We start from the raw sequence: 22,489 nt of genomic DNA on the forward strand, positions 1-22,489 counted from the left end.
TACATCAAGTTAAGGAGATTGAATTATGTGGGCCTGTCCAAAATAGATCAATGTGGATGGTTAAGAGGCACTTCAAATTTATGAAGGGCTTGGTTCGACAAAGAGCACATCTTGAGGGTTCTATGGTATACCAAACCATAGTGTACATTAGTGAATATCCTCTCAAGATTAAAACAAATATTCATGTAGACCACATTTAGGATTCCAACTCCATAAACAAATTTGAAGGGGAGTACTTGATGGGGAAAGGTAGATTAAAGAAATTTAGAAGTAATTATAAGATGTTATTGTAGTTTATTTATTCTTATAAATATTCAATATACGTTGTTTCTAAGTGGTTTATTTTCTTTCTTTATAGTTGGTTGTGAGTGGGATGCACTACTTTCATATATTTCAAACAATCTTGATTGGATGATGGTATGGATTCAACAATCTCAAGAAAATGGTCACTCATTAACATGGGATGGTGTTGCATCATGAGTTAAAGAAGCTCATCGTAATGGAGGTCCCAATGTTACACTAATGAAACTTGATCTAGCATATGGTTTAAGAGGTAGAAAGGTACTATCCATTTACTAATCATAACCCATAAGTGTAGTCTTTGAGGTCACTAATATTTCATCTAGAAATGACATACATCCTCAATAGTATGAAAATTGTTATTATGAAATATTGGATGATATACTTGAGTGCAACTTTAACTCATTCAAATTAGTTCTATTTGTCATCAAATGGTATAGGCTACGGTTGAATCAAAATGATCCTAATAGGACTATTATTGAACATGATAGTGGATTTACAATGATTAATACATGGTCATTTGAGCTAGTTGGAGACAAGCCCTATGTTCTTCCAAGCCAATGTGAGTAAGTGTTTTACTTTGGTATTCCACATAAACTGAGTTGGTTATTTTTCATTAGACATGATCCAAAAGGAAGGTTGGTAAAGTATAATGTGATGGAAGAAGAAGATATTGAAGAATTAGAAGATGAAGTAAATGATGATCACAAACTAATGTTACAAAATTATGAAGAAGAAGAAGATGATGATTTTGGTGATGGTGATGATAATGGTGATTATGGTAATGATGATGATGATGATCATGGTGATGAAGATGGTGATGATCAAGGTGATGATTGTCATGATAATGGTGCTAAAGATGATGTTGATGGTGATGAAGATGGTGGTGGTGTTGGTTGTGATGATGATGATGATGAAAGGGAAAAGTACAATGATGGTGATGAGGATGATGATAGTCACGATGATGACATGGATGAAGAGGATGATCAATGACATGATCAATGAATGTTGAGGTATGATCAATGTCACATATGGGGTATTGATTTATTCATAAAAAATTGGCTGATTTGTATTTAATTATTATTAAGTTATTATATGTTTAACTCTAACATTATGGGGTTTATTCAATGATTTTTCATAGGTACCACACCTAAAGTAGAGGTAAGGAATTATTATTTTTTCAATGATTTCAATGAATGCATAGGTACCAAATGACTGACCAGGATACCATTGTGGGTTTGACATCCTGGTTGGATGAGCCACACTTTTTGACCAACAATGGTCAAAATTTTGATGACCATAATGGCCAAATGTAGATTCCTATCTATACTAAGACTTGCATAGAAAGTTTGACTTGAAAAAGGATTCATCAAAATTTTGATAGGAAAAATACCAAAAAGGCCATTTGTGGATCATTTGACAAATTTGGGTAGAAAATCTGACCAATTTTTGTCAAAAACAGAGGCACATTCTACTAATATAAGCATATATGCTTGGACCTTTGAACTGAAACCCAACTTTGGAACTTCACCTCTAAATCTTGAACATTGAACTTCAATCTTATACATTCCAAAAATTATGCACTTGGAAGTGTGAAATAGAATCCGCACTTTAGAACATGAACCATGAACCTTGCTATTGAAAAACCTGTATTTTGAACTTTTAACTTTGGGTTGTGGATATGTACTTTGAACCTTAAAACTTCAAAATTTTGAACTTTGGACCTTGAACTTTTTGGTTCAATTTTCAAGTCTAACATAACCTTAGAATGCTGCACCTTGATAGATTGTACTTTACAAAAGCATCATTAGCAAAAAAAAACCACAAAAAACTGAAATAATTTAGGGATTCCTTCTATGGTACTAATTTATTTTCAAAAGGTTAAAACTTGGATGCTGAAAGCATGCTAACAACAGGAAAGGGTCTAGTAAATGTGGGAATGATCCTCCATTATCCCTGGGTAAACTTAAGTAACATTTATGGTTAGTAGCTAAGTGAAAAACTTACTAGGTACAACACTTTAATTGCACCAACATTGCTGACCTCCCCACCCCTTGAGTACAATTTAAGGAGAATGTGAAAAAATGAAAATAATTCAAGATGGGTCCCAACTACTAGGCCATTTTAGGTAAACATATGCAAATATGATTCAATCTTTCGTATACAAGAAAAAGAGAAAACCTAGTGGGACACAATTCATTCCAAAAAGAGAGATATAAGTACAATATACTTACTATGAAGAATGTAAAGGAAATTATCCATTGCGAAGGGAGAAAAAAATCTCCCCTATAAAAGAGAAGAAGAGAGACCAAGTAGTTCCCTCTCAATTTAGAATGTGCACCAAAGGTTGGTGCTCCAAATTAGATGTAAACTATGATCTACATTGGGGTCTTGGGTTTCCATAAGAATACTAGATGAGAGTTTTGGTGGATCACCCCATTTTTCATACCAATTTCTTGTATTTATTTTCATAATTCTTATTTTTGTTCTTCTTGTTTAACTTATTGGTGATTTCATCACAAGTGTCGAACCCATTTGTAATAGGATCCTTAGGTTGGCTAAGTAGGATTCCATCATATACTTTCACTTCTTGTTCAGAGACAACATATGGTAGTTTAGGTATCCATACTATCCTACTCACTAGAGCCTCTATATAATAATTATACTTGCCAATAATGAATGTGATCTCATTCTTGTATCTTTTTGCAATGTTGAAAAAAATTGTATACGTACATGCATCTTTATTTGTTAGTTTTAAAAAACCCTCAGTGCATTATTTTATATTCTCATTCACATCTAAAAATACTCATGTGCTCATTGATTGTGTGGTAATAGTGACATTTTGTTGTCATGGTTTTTACCTTTTCACTTGAATCTAGGAATCTCATTCAAAAAGAAAAACATAAGATAGATGATTAGGGCACCCTACCGAAAATTGTATTTAATTTTTTTTATTATATAAAATTTGTCTAATAGTTGTCCCCCTATGACTTCATAGAGGTCAAAATATATTTCTTCCTTAACCATTTTATAAGTGGTATAGATGGATATGGTAGCTATTGATTCCTCTTTGTTTTTGTACTAAAATTTGTATCGAATTCCCATAGTAACATACTAGAACCCTAAATCAGTTATGACATTGATGGTTAGGGTTGTCATATTTTTCTTAGCTGGGTCTATGACCTCATACTTTTTCGTTCACTTCATTGTTAGAAAAAAATTGGTACAACATAGTCTAGTAACTAGATAAATTGCATCCTTTGCAATTCTACATAGCTTTTCCAAATAGATGAAGTTTTCATGCATTTTGCTCAAAACACATTTTATACATTTAATCCTTCTAGACATATATATATTTTGATGGGATATATTTATATCATGGTTATTATTTCCCATCATCATCCAATACTCGATCACTTTAGTTCCCTGAATCTAAAATTATGAATTTAGCTCAAGGGTGTGTGAATTTAGTTTTGAACATATTCAATGCACATCACTATTTCATGATAAAATACACGGCCCATTTCTTATTGACTTCTCTTTATTTAAAGAAAAACACTTCTTGTATTTTTTTCTTAGCTTCTCACTAATACTAATAACCCTTGTTACTATCATGATAATCCTTTTTGAAACTAACTCATTATAGTAAATGAATTTTTCCTTGATAGGAAGTTTCTTCAACACTATTGTATGTCCAAAGAGACACAAAATCACTCAACAAAATTTCACATTGTGATTGATTACTTCATAACTTTGAGAAAATGCCACGATCTTAATTCCTAGACATATATTAAAGACAAGATGTCATTAGTCAACCTTTATATTGGAAACTTCAACAAATCATGCTTTACAAAGGGTCGAATGATTGGCAACTTGCAAATCCCCTTGATTCAATGCTTTATCTTTGTCTATTTGGGGGATTTGTGCATCTCCCACAAATATTGCGTCACTTTTATTTTAAAAAAATTCTATTTTTCTTCTCTAAACTCTTGCATTTTCTTTCTTTCACCCATTCAAAGTTTATCCTTCCTAGTTTAAGTAGATGGTTTTAGAACACTACTTCTATAGAATTTGGTGTTATGTCCTAATATATTTCATTTGTAGAAAATAATATTATAATTTTTGAACCTAGTTTATCTCCTTAATTTTAGATATGTTTTCTATAGATTATGACCAAACATTTTGCATGTTTCCATGTAATGAATGAGATAAAATAGTATTAACCTTTGTATGATAATTATCAAAACTTTTATTATATCTTTGGATTTTTCTAGAACCCTCAACACAAACCTCATTCTCTTTTATCTCCAAAATACCCTTAGAAGCTTCAAATTAGATTTTTTTGGCTATTGATAATTCATTAAGAGTGGTGGAGCTTTTCTTGAGTCTTAGATCTTTATCAACTTGATCTTTTGCTTCTTCTTTCTCTTTCATTAAAGAGATAATTTTTTCTTCAAGTTTAGAACATTGAAATGATTTTTCATTAATTTTGGTATTCAATTTTTTTTTCAATCTTCTTACCCTTCTCAGTACTATCAAGTTGGTGATTTTTTCTTTTGACACCTTATGTTTGATCTTAAGCTCTCTAATTTATTAGCTTGCAACTTCTAGATCTTCTAGTGCAAATATGAATTCACCTTCTATGCTAGCCTTAAAATATTCTTTATTGAACTTAATTACATCATTACCATCTTTCAAAGTATTAATAAATATATTTGAGTCCATGTGTTTAATTACAAGGTCTACCTTAGCTACTAGGTTGTTTAAAAAAAACCTCACTCTAATGCCAATCGTTAAACACACCATATTATAGAGAGGCAATAATGAATCAATATCTCAATAAAAATTATTAAATTTTTCACATCTTAAGTTGAAACCTCATTCCATATATATACAAGAATGAAAGTGGAAAGAGAAAAAAATTCAACACAAAAGCACAAGAGAACACAAAATTTACATGGAATTTCCAACAAGGGAAAAACCTTGATGAGAAAGATTCTTGGATCTAATATTTGCGTCTAGCCTCACTAGTGAAAATAAGATTACATTATACTTTATAGTTAATAATCAAAGGAATATGCAACTTCCTTAAACCAACTTATATTTACAAAGATTCCCTACTAAGATTAAAATTATAACTATAAATAACTTGCTATATGTGGATAACATTATTCTCTTTGTTGCACAATAATCCAACATATACTCATTATTGTGACTTCACAATACATGTCCAATTTTTTACCAAAAAATGGGGACCCCCTCTTTGATTTTTAGGAAAGGAGAATCTTCTCTTTAGAATAGAGAATCTCTCTAGACACCTTTGAGGATGACCCCTTGTAGCTCTAGGTCAAAATCCATCCTAAGTCTTACACCTTTGTACCTAAGAACCTACACTGATCTTCAGATCTAAGTACCAAGGTAGGAATTGAGTGCACCTTGCACACATACATGTGTGCAAAATGTGCACCATCATTAGAGCCCGTATTTAATCCCTTGGTCAATCCAACACCCTGTACATATAGTGCACCTTTCCTAGGTGTAATGGTGAGCCACTGTTCCAAATACACAAATACCTAGGCAAGCCACATGGTAACACACTAGGTGCACCTGTGTCAACCCCAATTTTTGGTCCATTTCACCATTTCTTGCTTGTTCTCATCTATCTCTCACTAGTCCAGTTAAGAAAGTAAGCATCTTTTCAATCTTTCAAAATTGGTATATTGCTATTTCTCTTTTGTACAGGAAAGAATGATATCTTCATTATCATCCATGTTCACAAAGATTGCACCCAAGCCAATAACATTCAAGTTACAAGGTGCACCAAAGAAGTCTCATTTCATTGATAAACACTCAGAGGTCTATGATATAGATTTGGGGGATGTAGAATGGAATGCATTCATAGTATTATAAAATAAGCCATGCAAAAGATTAGAGATGGTCTCATCCTTGATTCTAAGTGGATTGGTGAATGCAACCTCACACCCTGTATCCATACAATCCTTTAAGTTGATTATGACATTGACCCATCACTATGTGCTAGAGGATAATGTAGTAAAGAGCATTACTAGGCAAATCATCCTAGACATCTTCCCAGATAACATTGAGAAGGTCTTCCATTTACCAATAACAAATCAACACCATAAGATAACTTATGATATAGAAGATAGGTAGTATTATAAACATGAATGGGAAGCCAAAGATTTGGCATAAGGGAAATACTTTCTCACTTGATCCCCTCCTAATAGAAGAGTTTGGAAGGTGGACATGAATCGTGGGTATATGGTAGATGACATAAATACTACATAGTTCTCCTTAGTAGTGTCATGGGACTCCCCACGACCATTCATTTAGAGACATGGATGGTCCATTTCATAGAGACCATCAAGAGGAGAGGCTTACAGATTGACTGAGTCACTACTATCAATAACAACCTAGATGAGCAACTCATCTTAGTAAAGATAGATCCTCAATTTTATATGAATTCTTATGTTTTATACCTTTTGATAGCAAGGCCAATAAACTAACCAAGTTTGATAAAGAGAGGGAGCATACAAGATTGTAACACATAATTGTACATAGTGTACTATCAATTGGTGCAAAAGAAGCTCCCACTTAAGATCCTAGAGTACATATTAGTGAATGATAGCTTTATATTTTCTATAATCTAGTTCCTCAAAGGGGATTATACAAAGAGGTTGTCTATAGAAGCTTCCACTAGAGTAGCACAAGTGAGTGCTTACTTCATTTAGTTCAACACATTTACATACATCTAGATAGATGGGACCCTCATGTTCCCTAAGTAGATTTCTCACTATCCATTGGATGGGTTGATAGAGCTAGATATTGTGAGGCAATTGGCCTCAACTTATGACAAGGTAAGGAAGATGCACAATAAAATATGGGTATGGCCAATTACCATAGGGCCCTTCAAGGTGAAGCAAAAAAAGGAAATTGCTACCTATGAAATTGAATGGGACCAATACCCCTTAGATGATTTCCCAGTGCTCCACCCCTAATTCAACAACATTGGGATGGTATAACATCTTGTAGGAAGGGAGTTCATGCCCAATTTGGCAATTGAAGATCATTGGATGAACTGCATAGATGAATATGATATTTGAATCAATAACTATTGTAGGACGAGTCTACAACTTGTAGAGAAGGTACTCAGTTTGACTATAGCACTAAAGGTGTGGAATAAAGATATCTCTAATGTATTGGACCCACTCTACAATAGGGAAAAAGTCTTTGAAAGACTTATAATGAATGCAAAGATTGATTAGGAGGAAAATGATAATATACAACATTGGGAAAGGAACATCATTCAATTGACAAAGGATTGGGTCAAGAAGCCATTCTACTTATAATCAAATCCCAGTGTACCAACCTTATAGGCACCTGGATGACCAACGAAGGGTAAAGGAACTAAGGTCACAATTCCAACATATTAAGAAAAGTTCCATGTTAGACCAGAGCCTATGTATAAGCATGAGCGAAAAGTGGCATACTTATGTAATGACATAGTAAAGAGGAAGAAGAAGTTGAAAGACGCTAAATAGGAAGAGTCATAGCTAGAAGAATCCCAACCCAAAGAAGCCTCTACACAAACACAGGCATATGCATTAGGGCCCAAGAAGGTCAAGACTGAAATGATAGTAGTAGAGGTGAAGAGAAAATTAAAGAAGGAAAGTAGTCCTTCACCCTAGATTTTTGAAACCATACATGAGGTAGAAGGTGAAGAGAAAGAAGAAGAAATTGAATATCTCCCTTTGAATAGGAGGACCCGACCAACAAGGGCCACATAAGAGGAAAGGAGTATGACACAAATGCCACTATACATACAAGGAAAGTCAATTCAGGTTGAAGAGTCTACGGGCCAAGAACAGGAAGGATTGACTAAGTCTATGAAGGGAGATGGTTCATATGTCTTTGATCTTTTAGAGTTTGATTTTATGCCCTCATGGTATCATTTGGAAGGAGGGATGTTAAAAGATACTCCATATAGAGAATCATTAAGTGAGGATTAGAACCAATTGCCTTTACTCCCACAAGGGTCATTGGGAATAACTCCTCCACCTCTAGGGAATCTACCTTCTTTGTGTTCTCCTCTACTAGAATAGGAGACCACCCTAGTACATCCTCTAATTATAGAGTCTAAAAGTCAGATGGTAGAGGGGGATAAATATGTCTAACTATAGACACATGAAGTCTCTGAAGAGGGGAAATTTTCTAGAGAGAGGGAAAAAAACACCACCTATAGAAGAATCAAGATCCTATCCTCTGAGAACCATGATGGATACCTTGGTAGGGGATCCACCAAGAATAGAGAAAAACCCAGAGAGGAGTAATAAGGGGAAAGGGCTAGCTTCACATAAGACTTCATCATCAGGTCAACATATGTCTCCTATGAGTACTACTCTAGCATGGTTGAAACAAGAAGTATTATCTTGTCAAAGGAGGTATGCTGAGTATAAAAAAGCATAAGGATTGGAGGCCTTAATGAAGGTAGTGAGATTACCAACACTCATTTAGGGTGATCCTAAGAAATTGCCTTCATCATGAAGAACTAGAATGATGATCTAATTGTGCATATTTCTATTCCCCCTCCTAATGTAGATATAGAATACATCATCCCCAAGGATTATCAAATGAAGGAGGTAGTATTGGGGAAGGCCACACAAGATACAACTAGAGATTTGACTACTATGGGCCTCAAGAAAGTGTTTTGACACTTGGATCAAGATGAGGTAGATATTTTGGAATTGAAGAAATAAAATGATTTGTTGTGGGAGTATGTGAAGGAGATAGTAGGTCTGTTGGACCCTAATCATCATGAGATCACTTTAGTAGCTTCCCTTGACAAATGAGCTCCAACCTTAACATAGAGTGATTCATTTTTGGATACATGTAAAAGTTGGTGTCACAGTTTTGAGGATAGACATGTACATATAATTTAACTAGGGAATGTGAACCTGTTGCACAATATCTAGATGAATATTGACATATTGGTTATAGTGGTGGATCAATATTTTGGGTTAATGGATGAAATGGCCACCTAGACCAATGACTTGGAAGCATTGAAGAGTATTAAGGGTCAAAGGTACTAGATGCTATTAGATATATATTCAATAGAGGATTTGGATAAAGTACATTATTGTATAGAAAATATATTAGTTGGTAATAGGTATGAAGATATCCAGGATGTAAAGAAGAGGGTTCATGATCAATTTTTGGAAGTAGACAAACATAATAGCACTACCATTTTGAAGATTTTTGGAGATGAATCTAGAATGCAATCGTACTAAGTTGAAGTGGTTGTGAAAAAATTATGCATGTTATGTAAAATAGAATCATTTGAAAAATGATACCAGGTGCATCTTCAGGGCCAAGGAAGCACTAAAAAAGTTAGACTTCAAGCTGGAAAATTTTGAAGGAATTAGGTAAGAGGTCAGTGAATATTGTTAGGAAGTGAGAATGATATATGAGTCCCTATATTTTTTAGATACTCAAGAGATCACTACCATTATCCAAAAGTTTAAAGAGACACATCCTCACATCATTTTGGTTTAGTTGCGGTGATGTTAATAGTTAACTGCCAATTCTATTTTTTGAGCATTTCATGCATCGAAAATGCATTTTGGTGATAGTTTAACTAGTAGAGACACATAGTGAAGCTCAAGATTTCATCTAAAGAAGTGCCATAGAATCCCATATCATCCCAAGTCTTCACTCTTCTTATCTTCTTCTTCTTTATGATTTATGGAGTCATGTAAAGGTCCATGCACCATGTAATTAATAAAATAAAGAGTGTAATCCTACTTAGTACCTAGTTAGGAGTCTATTTGTACATAATTTACTTTAAATTAGTTTTTTAGCATGCTTTTTACAAGGAAAAATCCATAGAACCAAAAAGTTCATGAAGGATAGGGTTTCTTATTAATATAGAGATGTAATATGTATTCAAGGCTGATATTTTGATGCAATAAAGTATGCTATCAGTGCTCTCATTTTGTGTGTAGTGTTTCTTGCTGGAATGTACATTTCCTTTATAAATCTTATGTTTATGCACAATGATGGAGCTGATGCTTTTATTGTATGTTAATTTTTGTACAATTAATTAGTTCTAGTGTTTTTCATTTGCTACCAAATTCCTCTGTTGTGATGAATTAGAGAAAGGATCACCTTTGAGTTCTCACATAGCAGTTTGTCTCATGTACGTGCACTTTTTGTGGCTATACAATTTGATAAGTTGTAAAACATCCTATGGTTTTCATTTTCCCCCTTGATGATTGCATCAATGGAGTTGAGGATGTATTGCTCCTAATTTTGTTGATTTCTTACTTGATCCTTTCAAAGCTTTAATTCATAGAAGTGTTGTTACTTTGAATTATGTTTGTTAGGAATTTCATTTTAAGCAATTTCCTTTGATTTCTTGCTACCCTATCTCTATCATTTGCTTTTGAACATGTAGTTAGAATAGGAATTCATATAGTTGCATGGTTATAACTTGCATTCAACATTAGAAAAATAAAATACAAAAAATACATTGGTTTGTGATTGCAATTTTTTAGAGTTTTGTAGGATTTACAGATACTGACAAAGGCCTCCTTGTGAACATTCACATTTATCTTCAAATGAGCTACCTAGCAGTTGAAAAGTAACCATGTAGAACCTTGGAATTGTTTAATTTTATCAGAGTTTCAAGACATAAAAACATAAGGATTTATGTCATTATCACTGTGTAATATGACCACTCAACATAAGTGGCACTAGAAGGAGGGCTCAAATTCTACAATTTTTCCAAGTCTAAAATTGTGTAGTCACCAAGGCACATTGTGCACTAATGTGAAGTTGCATTATTTATCAAGGTGCACTAGACACAAAGGTGCCCAAGCATGCTAGTGCATTACTCCAAAGGTGCACAAATTGAATATTTTTGACCTTAGAGAGCATTGAGGTCTTCACCCAAAAAATGTGAGTTTCTGGAACTTGGCCATTTCCAAAATCCTCATTTGGCTCCCAATTTGACAAGATTTAAAATACCTTCTAAAGTGGTAGAGGAAACTTAGGAATCAACTACAGACCATAATAGATATCTCTACAAAAATTAATAGGACCAATTAATAAGACTTAGCAGTCTTCTCCCCTTTAAATTTTGCAAGATTCAGGTGGGTATACCTAGGAATTCATTACATTTCATTATTTTCAACAAAAAATCAATGAATTCCATCTTTAAAATAGATATTTACCTTCAATTCTTCTAACTTAGAGACAATGGAAGGGTTGTAGTTCAGCTACTATTCCATACCCTAGATCTTTTCTCTAAATCAACCATAGGCTATCCTTCAAGATCTACAAACAAAAATATAATATGTTTAAGTTTGATTTATGAAATTTATTATTGTGCAAAATTTCAAGACCTATTTATTACCACCTCATCATTTGTGCCTTTATCCCTTTGGGTAATTTACTCATAGAATTTGAACATACTCTAATGGATCTATTTCTCTCACTTTGTGAGAAGAACATCAATACTCAATTCCAAATCCTATTCTTATCATATCTCCCTATGATATTTCCAATTACCTTAAATCACATCAGACATTTCCATAATAAATTTATTAACAAAAAAACATGTAATAATGTGTAATACCAAAAATAATTATAACTGTAGCTTAGAGCTTGTCCTTAAGGCTCAGAAAACTAGAAAATAACATGAAAAGAGACAAGATCAAAATTGGGCATTAAAAATACTTCTCTCTTTGTATTCATTTTTCTTGAAAATAATATATTCCTTATGTTGAATCTCTATGAATATCAACTCAAAATAGATATGCAACTTTTGTACATCACAATTCTAAATCATAAAATAATACATAGTAAATGGATCAACTCTGAGAAAACATAGAAAACTCTAGTCTCTTCAAATTTCTTGGAACCTCCTCTAGCCTTGGAAACACATTTATATAGATGAGTTTCAACAAGATTTAGGCATAGATACTAAGAGACATATCATCTTTTAATTTGATATTTCAATTTGTTACAAACAACCAGTCAACTAGTTGTGTAAAACAAAAGTTATTCCATTAACAACTTGATGTGACAACTTGTATTGATGCAAGGAATAAGCATATTAAACCTTTTCAAGAACTCCCAAATCCACCATATAGTTCAATTATAAACACAAATTCTTCAACATGATAGAGGCATTAACACATGTGAAATAAACTCTATTCTGGTCATGAAAATACAGTCATAAAAAGTCATCAATAAATCTTCCAATATTCATAATCAAGGCAATCTCATTATTCAAAATTTAGAATTGGTAGTTTTATATCATGTATCTAATTTATATCAAGATCCAACGGTGCAATAAAAAGTTATGAATGTTTTCCCAAAAATGGTCACCGTGGAATCATAGTTTTGGGAGTTTACAAATGGTTTTCACCAACACTTTGATAAATTCTTGAACAGTGAATGAAATCATCTAAAACCAAAAGAAATAGAAAGATTATTCAATTTACTAAACTATAATAATATAAATAGACTTATTTTCAAGCTGTACATGGCCATACAAAACCTAAAAACAAGAGGGAAAACTTTCAAGACAACAAAACAATAGATTGAAACAATGAAGATTTGATACCAAAATGATTTCAATTCTTTCCAATCATTCTTCCACTTTACATCTTGCCTATGAATGACCATTAATTTTTTTTATAGCCTTTAAACCTTCATTTGGAATTTATAACTACTCAACTTCCTCTTATGACTATCCAACTTCCCATTTTTGTTTTCACAACTTTTGAAAAGTTGCATTTCACAAGTTCTACAATATTTGATGCAAATGACTTTACAATATTCACAATAACATTCCAAACCTATAGTTTTGGGTTGGTCTAACATAAGGTATTCTCAATAGGTTTATCACAACCATGGGTTTAAGGTAGTGACTATAGGAAGTAACCATGGCGAGAGCCCTGAAAGGCGACAATATAGTGGGCAAGAATTTAGTGGTAGGGACTAACCTTGGTTATGCAGGGAATCCAAAAGTGGGGAGCTTGAAAGGGTTTGTAGGGAGAATAGAGATAAATTTTAATGGGTCCCTAGATTAGGAAGAAGAAAATTTTTTGTTGGGTTTTTGTTCTAGAAGATGTAGGGTCACTAACTATATTCCTTCTGATCCTCCGAATGAGAGTCCTATCCAAACTAGGGACCCACTATAGGAAGGGAATATATCGGTGGTTATGGGCAAGGTTGCAGAAGGATCACAAGCAGAGGAGCAAAAGCAAAAGTGATCATCTTTGTTTGGAAGAAAGCCAAGAGGAAAGTCTTCTTTTCCACATGTTACTTCAAAATCTTGTTGGGAAAAAGGTGAGTTTTAGATCTTTATCCCATATTTGATTGTTGTGTATTCTATTTTGACCATGGAGTTTACCCTAGTTCAAAATTTTTTGGGGGCCTGCCCAGATATTGATGCTCTTAGAAATATGGTTAAAAGGAAATAGGCTATCATTGTCAAGTGGATATTGCGTTAATAATGAAAGGGTTCTTTTCCTTTGTTTTTACTTGTAAGGAATATTTAAATATGGTTCTATGTAGTGGTTCTTGGTCATTTGGCAACAACACTCTAATGATTGAAAAGTGGGAACCCATTATGATCTTTCTAATGCCTTTTCCCTTACTACTCTAGTTTGGGTTATATTACTAGGTCTCCCACTTGAGTTTTGGCATGAAGACATTTTTAAAGGGATAGCTGGTTCATTTGGTGAGCTCATAGCTATTGATAATGTGATGGCTTCTAGGTTTAAACTTCATTGTGCTAGAATCTATGTAAACGTTGCTCATTTGGAAAACCTTCCCCAAAAGGTGGAATTAAATTCAAAACTTGAAAAATGGATGCAAGAGATAACCTTTAAAGATCTTCCAAATGCATATTTTATCTTAAAAAAATAGAGTCATTGGGCTAAAAATTCTCCTGTGAAAATTAAAAATAAACCAAAGATGGTGAAGGTGGAAAAAAAGATGGAAAGAATGATTCAAAAAAGGGTTTGGAAACCTAAAGCTATCTTTGTTAAGGTGGTCAAAATGAAAGTAGACCAAGGTAATCTAAATAAGGAGATGCTGATAGAAGAAGAGGAAAATCCCAAAAACATGAGGATATTAGGTTCAAGGATAAAGAGGAGTATGAAAATGCAATGAACCAGATGGTTATCTATTAAAAAAAAATTTCAATTGGAAGAATTTTAAGATTTAGAGGAGGTTGAGGAAGGATAAATTCTTGAGGAGAGAAGTGACTAACTCGATGAGAATGATATATTAGAGGAATTACAGAATGAAGAATCTCAAACCATTTTGAGTCCTCTATGTCAAGATTTTTTGCTTATTGAAACTATATTAGACTCTAAATGTTTGGATTTGATAATTTATAATAAAGAACCTAAACAAAAATAGGGCCAAAGGAAAAAAATAGAGCAAAAATCTAACCCTATTCCTATAGGAGTTGAGACCCATATTAGTAAAATGGAAATTGGTTCTCTTAAATTGAAACTGAATGTTTGAACCTTGAAGAAACTTGGTAGAAAATCTACTAGGAACACTAGAGAAAGTGAAAGCCTATGGAATATTGCTGATGGGAAACATGTAACTATTCTGGATTTTACCCCAAAAAAGTTATAATGAAAGTTATCACCTGGAATAGTAGGGGGATGAACAACATTCATAAACTTGATATTGTTTGAAACTTTTTAAGAGAGCACAAACTTGATATTTTGGTGCTCTAGGAAACTAAAATGGATAAAGACAAAGATGAAAAGTTGAAATCTTCAAATAATTATTGTATTATGGCTAGTAGTTTAGAAGGTGCTTCTAGGGGAACGATGATTTTGTGGAAGAGGTCTTTGTTTTCTAGTACTTTATTAGATGCAAATAAACATTTTATGATGGTCAAGATTAAGATTTTATCCCAAGATAATTATTGGTATATTTTGAATGTATATGTGCCTAATAATAAGAATTCTAGAAAAAAGTATTGGGACTATCTATCTAAGATTAACAGTGCTGATTATTATGGTAGATGGTTATTCTTGGGGGATTTTAATGTTCCTCTTTATGAACATGAAAAAAAGTTGAAATGCTTGTCAAATGGAAGGAAGATTGAATTTGATGGACTTTATAAATAATGAGGGCTTAATGGACTTAGATCTTCAAGGGATTTATTTCACTTGGAGTAATAAAAGAGATGGAAATGATTGTATCCAAGATTGATTTGATAGAATACTTATATCTCCAGATTGGACTAAATATTTTGTGTATAATCTTAAGGATATTTAGAAGACCACTTCTAACCATTTTCCTCTTTTATTTATGATGGAGGCTATTCAAGCTATAAATAATTTCCCCTTTAAATTTGAAAAAATGTGGATGCAACATCCACAGTTTGAGGATCGAATGGAAGAATGATGGAATATTAATATTGAAGGAACAACTTTATTCTGAGTTGCTTCTAATCTCAAAAATGTCAAAAAGAAAGTTAGAGAATGGAATAAAATATTCTTTGGGAATAAATTTGAGAGTAAATAAAATATTAAAGATGATCTAAAAGTTATTCAAGATAGAATTCAGCAAAAGGGATACTCGATGGATTTGGTGAAGGAAGAAGAAGAAAAATTGGTGCAGTATAATGATATCATTTCTAAAGAAGAGATCTATTGGAGACAAAGGTATAGATCCATTTGGCTTAAGAAAGAGACAAAAAAATGATTTTTTTTTTCATTTGTCTACATTGAAACACAAAACCAAAAATCATATATCTAGTCTCACTATAGGAAGACACAAAATTTCTAGTGAAAATGATATTTCTAATGAAATGGTTTCCTTTTTTTCTTCCTTGCTATCTTCTGACCCTAATATTGATGAAAATAAATTGTTTGAATTGCTTGATACAATTCCCTCTTTGGTGACCTCTGAGAAGAATAAAATGCTCTATGCTATTCCCAAGGGAGAGGAAATTTTCAGAGCTGTGTGTTCATTTGAAGGAGATAAGTCACCAGGGTTGGATGGTTTTCCTATGATTTTCTTTTAGAAAGAGTGGAAATTGGTTGGTAAAGATGTTTGTGATGATGTCAAAGAATTATTTTGGGCTAAAAGAATGCTAAAGGAAATTAATTCTACCTTCCTTTCTCTTATTCCAAAGAAGATTGGAGCCAATTCTCCAGATCAGTTCAAACCTATTAGTCTTTGTAACTCAATTTATAAAATTATTTCAAAAGTCCTTACTCTAAGACTTTTGAACTTTCTTCCTAATTTGATTTTTGAGCAACATAATGGTTTTATTCATGTTAGACAAATCCTTAACTCTATTATTTCTATTCAAGAAAATATCCATTTTTATCTCTTTCTAATAATCAAGGTTTTATTATGAAAGTTGATATAGCTAAAGCTCATGATAGAGTTTAATGGGCTTTTCTTGATAAAATTTTACTTTCCCTTGGATTTAATAACAAGGTGATTAAGCTAATTATGCAAATGGTTCCTACGACTTCTGTTGCTATGTTAGTCAATGGGATATCCTCAAATTTTTTAAAACCTTCTAGGGGGTTGAGGCAGGGTGATCCTTTATCTTCGATTCTCTTTACTATTATGGCTGATTGTTTGGGTAGATAAATTGGGAAGTTGGTTTCAAAAGGGAAAATTCAAGGTCTGAGACCTTCTTCTCATCCTCTTATTTGTTCTCATGAAAAATTTGTGGATGATACTATTTTTTTAGGTAAAGCTAATGTAAGGGAGGCTATAAACCTTAGAAAAGCTCTTAATCTTTATTCTTCTACATCTGGGAAGTTGATTAGTTAGAATAAGAGCTCTCCATTTTTTATCAACACTCCTAAGTTTAGAAAGAGGAAGATTGCTAATATTCTTGGTTGTTCTATAGGATCTCTTCCATGTACATATCTTGGTCTTCCCTTGGAGCTTAGTTCTTCAAATACTTTTTGGCAGGATCTTGTTAAGAAATTGAATAAGAAACTTGCGGGGTGGAAAGGTAATTTGTTGAGTCAAGATGGTAAAGTTACTCTTCTCAAAGCTTGTCTTCAAAGTATTCCTACTTATGCTTTGAGCCTCTTTAGGATCCCAGCTAAATTCACTAATGCTATTTGATGAGCCTATAAAATGTCATATTTATATTCATCTTCTATAACACTTTACCCCATGATTTTGATATATTTCCAAATTATTTCCATATATTAACTTGAATTATGAAGCATTAACTATGATAAATGATTTATTGATTAGCATTTGTATGTGTAGCTAGTTGATGCTAAATTATGATGATTTATTGTGATAAATGGTTATTATTAAATATTAATAATCTTAAGGTGATTAACATGTTTCTTGTGAGATATTTTAGCCAACATTTTTGGCACCATTGTCGGGGATAGGTCAAGCTATGAGAGTCTCTGAGTTTTTAGCAACTAGAATCTTAGTTTCTTTTCAAAGCACTTAGGATCATAGAAGTTTGCAGCAACACAATATGGATTTTAGATCCATGGAGAATAATAATGAAGAGCCACTATCATTTGCAAAAACTTTGGAAATCAATGAAGACATATTCTCTAGTATCATAGAGGAATTTTGTTCACATATTGATGACAAAATGCTGATTTATGAACAATCAAATGAATACAATCTTATTTTGAAAAATGAATAAATCACCATACACAAAGTTGCTATTGAAGATGAATGTGATATCAAATTAGAACTCTTACTTCAAGAAGAGAGATACAATAAAGAAGCATCTCATTTACACAAAGCCAACAAGGAAGGTTCAAAATTTGTTCTTTCATGAGGATGTCCTATTAGACACCTCATTCATATGGTGGAAAAGATGTTATCAAAAGCTATGGTTGCAGAAAAGAAAGAAGTTACAACTAAAGATACACCTTAATATGCAACTATAGAAAAAGGGGACACATTTTAGCTTACTTATGTACTTCAATATAGTAATATATATTGTCAACATAAAGTAATAAGTGAGTTTGTTAATGTAGTTTCAAAAGTATTCTTGTTTATTAAGTTTCTACTAATGTTGTAACTATTTCCATTTTGTCATAAGCAGGTGAAGCATTGGAAGATTTAGAGAAGAGGAAGATACTTCAAAGAACCAATTAATGATTTTTTTTGAAAATGTCATGTTATTTGGTTAGTGTAGGTTAGGATAGATCGGGGTAGGATTTTTATTCAATAAGTGTTCTTACACATTGTCTTAGAGTTAGTAGTTGTATAAGTTTAGTTTGTTTCTGAGTTGTTCTTGTCTTAATGACTATTCTAGAGGAGTTTACAACTGGTTGGTTGGTCATATTTCAAATCATTTTTCCAAGGGTGTGAGTGAGCCAAGTTTCTAATTGTGTAAGAGAGTCTTTGCATACATTTTCCAAAAGGTCCATTGATTAGGTGAGTCTTTATGATGTCAGGAATGTCTCTTCAATGATGGCATCTAGTTGGTATTATCTATAGTTTTCATGTTATAACACTAATACATTAGGGGTCAATTTGCGACATCAATTTGTGATGGCAAGAAAATGTAATGTGTTTTTGGCTTTTTTTTTTCAATTTTAGCCTGATGCCATTGCAATTGCGATGGAAAACATTGCAATTGCAATGCTAATGAGATATAAGAGAAAAAAACCAAAAAATGTTGCTCATTTGAAAGAAATCGACACAACGTTCTTCAGAAAGGAAAGGCGAGAGACTTCAGCAGCATTGAGAGGGGCAGAGACCCGCATCAGCTAACTTGACTCATTGAGAGGGGCAGAGACCCACATCTGATAACTACTTGCTTGACCTACTATATTCTATCAGGATCTCTGTGGTGAAAGGGCCAAGGGCAACATACAGAGGAGGATGATGGCAAGGTGCAAAACAAACAAACCCATTACTCTTAGAATCCTTTTTTCTCCAATCATTATTATTATTATATATATGAAGTAGAAAATGGGAGGAGACACAACCATACCAGATGTAAATTATCTCTTGGCCACCAAAAATGCGGTGGGCTCAAGCTATTTGCAATTTATCTTTCCATGTCCTAAAGATGGTCATGCATTCTCATTATAACTGTAAATGTTTCTCATGAATGCCCTTTCATTTCTTGAAAAAGACACTTGTTTTTAAGTGTTTCCATTGCATGCTGAGAGCTCCATGCTGATGCCTCCCATACTTCCATGGCAGTGTGCTTGGATTTGTCAACAAAAAAACATGCGAAATACATGAAAATTTGTTGTTCCTCATAGTCCAATGTATCAAAGCTTATTTTAAGGCTTTGGTGTATGTCTCGAGGCAATGTCTTGGTAGCTTTATTCAATTCTAACCTCCAATAATTCTAATCTCTGCCACGAACATGACTACCAAGAACTTGAAGTGACAGAGATAATCCTTTGCATACATTCAGGAAGGAGTTAACTAGATTCTCATTACCCTCAGCTGGATGGGATTGTCCAAAGGAATGCCAACAGAACAACTCTCTGGCATTGTCTATATCCACCCCTTTTAGATTATAAGAAACACTAATTTTTGCATTTATAAACACCCCCACATCACGAGTTGTAACTATTACAAGGCTATAAACCAACTTCTTTACAATTTCTGTTATAAGTAGAGCATCTAACTACTGCAGGTGATCAATATCATCTAGAACGATTAGGAAACTTATCCTATTGCTCCTGTCTAGGCAATTCACTATATGAGTTTTTCCTTCCTCTGTAGATTGAAAATGGAATGGATCTATTTGGAATAGATCTTTGATGAATTTCATTTGTAAAGAAGAAAAACTTATATTTCCATAGGCTTCCCTCACATCGAACAGAAAACATGCTCGCTCATATTGGGAGCATTTTCAGTTAAACAACTCTTTGGCCAGAGTTGTTTTGCCAACCCCACCCATTCCAAAAATGTTGACGATCTGAACCTTCTCTTTGTTGCCTTCATTCATCTAGGACAACCTCTCAAAATCTTCCACAAGCTGATCAAGACACACCCTTTCCAAATCTTTCACAAGCATGTGAAGTCCCACTGGGTATTTGGCGACATGCAAAGATCTTTTTGTTTCAACTTCTCTTTGGACAGCTGACACTATATTTTGGCTGTCACTAATACTTTATGAAAGAAAAGATCTTGATAAGAAATTTTTTTGGCTTGCTAAAATATAGTATTTTTTTATATGAAAAAATGTCCAATAACCAAGCATAACGGAAACACAGAGATCTTGTTAATAAGCTATGCTTACAGACACTGCCATGCAGCTTACTATTTAGAAAAATGTAAGCAAATGATTTGAGTACAACAAAAATTACGTAAACATATTTTGGTAGCATATTAATTTAGTAGTTTAAAATATTAATTTTATAAATCTATTGATCCCCCTAGATTTTAATTAGAGCTTTTTTCTAATTAATATATTTTCTGCTTCTTAAATGCATGGAAAAGTTAGTGTAATGAATGCTAAGTATAGCATTCATTTTCATGAGAGGTTCTTCTGAACCACTTCTAGTGAAACGTGGATCAACGATTTTACTCAAATATTATATAGTTTTATTATAGAATAAATATGTTTTGAAGGGATCTAAAATACTTTTTACAGACACAATGGATTCCAGTCATTGCAAAAAGGATTAAAATAGTCAGTCACAAGTTGTTACAACAAATTGTACCCTAATACACAATATCAATAAGTTTAAAGCCCCCTCTCATAAGAACCTACACTTCACAACGCATCTTTATAGTCTCTCCATACCAATTGCACACTCAATAGTAATGAAGTAAGTGGAGCCTTCTAGAGACAATGAAGCAAGACGCACTCATTGCCATCAACATAATAGCCATTAACTGAAACATTCCCAAAACTTAAAAAATTCAACATCGATAACAAATGATCTGGCATTATAGGAACAACATTATGCTTGACGAACAATAGTATCCATTGCCCTGACTTTTAGGGCATGTGATTACTTCTACAAATACCCAATTTTTATTCAAAAATAAATAAAAAATCATTGTCATTTAAAAAAATCAAAAATAGAAAAGATTCAATTTATTTGGCACCTTTAGAGTTGTAATACTGGTTTTCAGTGGCGACATCTTCTTCATTCGGATCCTCATCAGAATACTCAAATCCATAATCCATTTCGTCCATTTCTAAAATGATCCTCGTAAAAAAAAGACACTTATTGAATTAGGGCTTTATTCATTAAAAATTAATTGAAGAATTTTTGCACAGAGGGTTTCAACGACTTTCTCATTTGCACTAGCCACAATAATTGAATTATAAGATGGAAAGAACAAAAAAATGTAGGGATTTTCAATAGTACCTGACATTCTAAATAGTCAAGCAACAAAAGAATCGAACAATAGAGAATAAACAAATAGAGGATATTTCGATAAGAAATCATTCTGCTATAGTTACTGTTGATGCTGCTTAGAAAACTTGCAATTTATAATAGTTAAAGAAACCTCAAGGAGCCAAGACTTCAGTGAGCCCAAGCTACTTTATAACCATCACATAAAAAAATTAATTAATTTAATCCATATATATAAAGAAGACATATTTGTTCAACCAAACCTAGCAAATATGATTATATCAAGGGCAAGATGAATATGAAGATTGAATCAAAAGTTAAAGTTGATTGCATATTGAGATATGCTTTTGAAAAATAGTGCCATTTCAATACAAAAGGTGCCTCATTATGAATCCATATGCAATAGTGACGGCCACCAAAAGAACAATATTAAATGATCAGTAGAAGTGGCTAACCTACATTTACCCCATGGAAAATTCGCATTCACCATAGGTTATTTGCAACTGGTAAAGTGGGAAAGATATAACTAAGTAGTCAAAGAGTCGAAAATTGGATTACCAACCAATTTTCTTCCTTTTTCTTGGAAATTGATCTTTTGTCTTCTAACATTGTGAATCAAGGAGCTATTATAAACTTCTCCATCCTTGTGAGATTGTTAGATAATACTAAAAACTTATGCTTGGGCATTGGTCCCTTGGCGGTATCTGGCACAAAAGAATTCAAGATAGAAACTATTGCTGGTATTAATTTGATACAGTCAATATCTAGGATAAAGTGATGATTTTGAGAATGATATATGGGACATGACTTATCATGGTAATATATATATTATCTGTGGATGG

Source organism: Cupressus sempervirens, chromosome 2, assembly GCF_028749045.1.
Source record: "Cupressus sempervirens isolate cs-2001-9-10 chromosome 2, ASM2874904v1, whole genome shotgun sequence".
Lineage (NCBI taxonomy): Eukaryota > Viridiplantae > Streptophyta > Pinopsida > Cupressales > Cupressaceae > Cupressus > Cupressus sempervirens.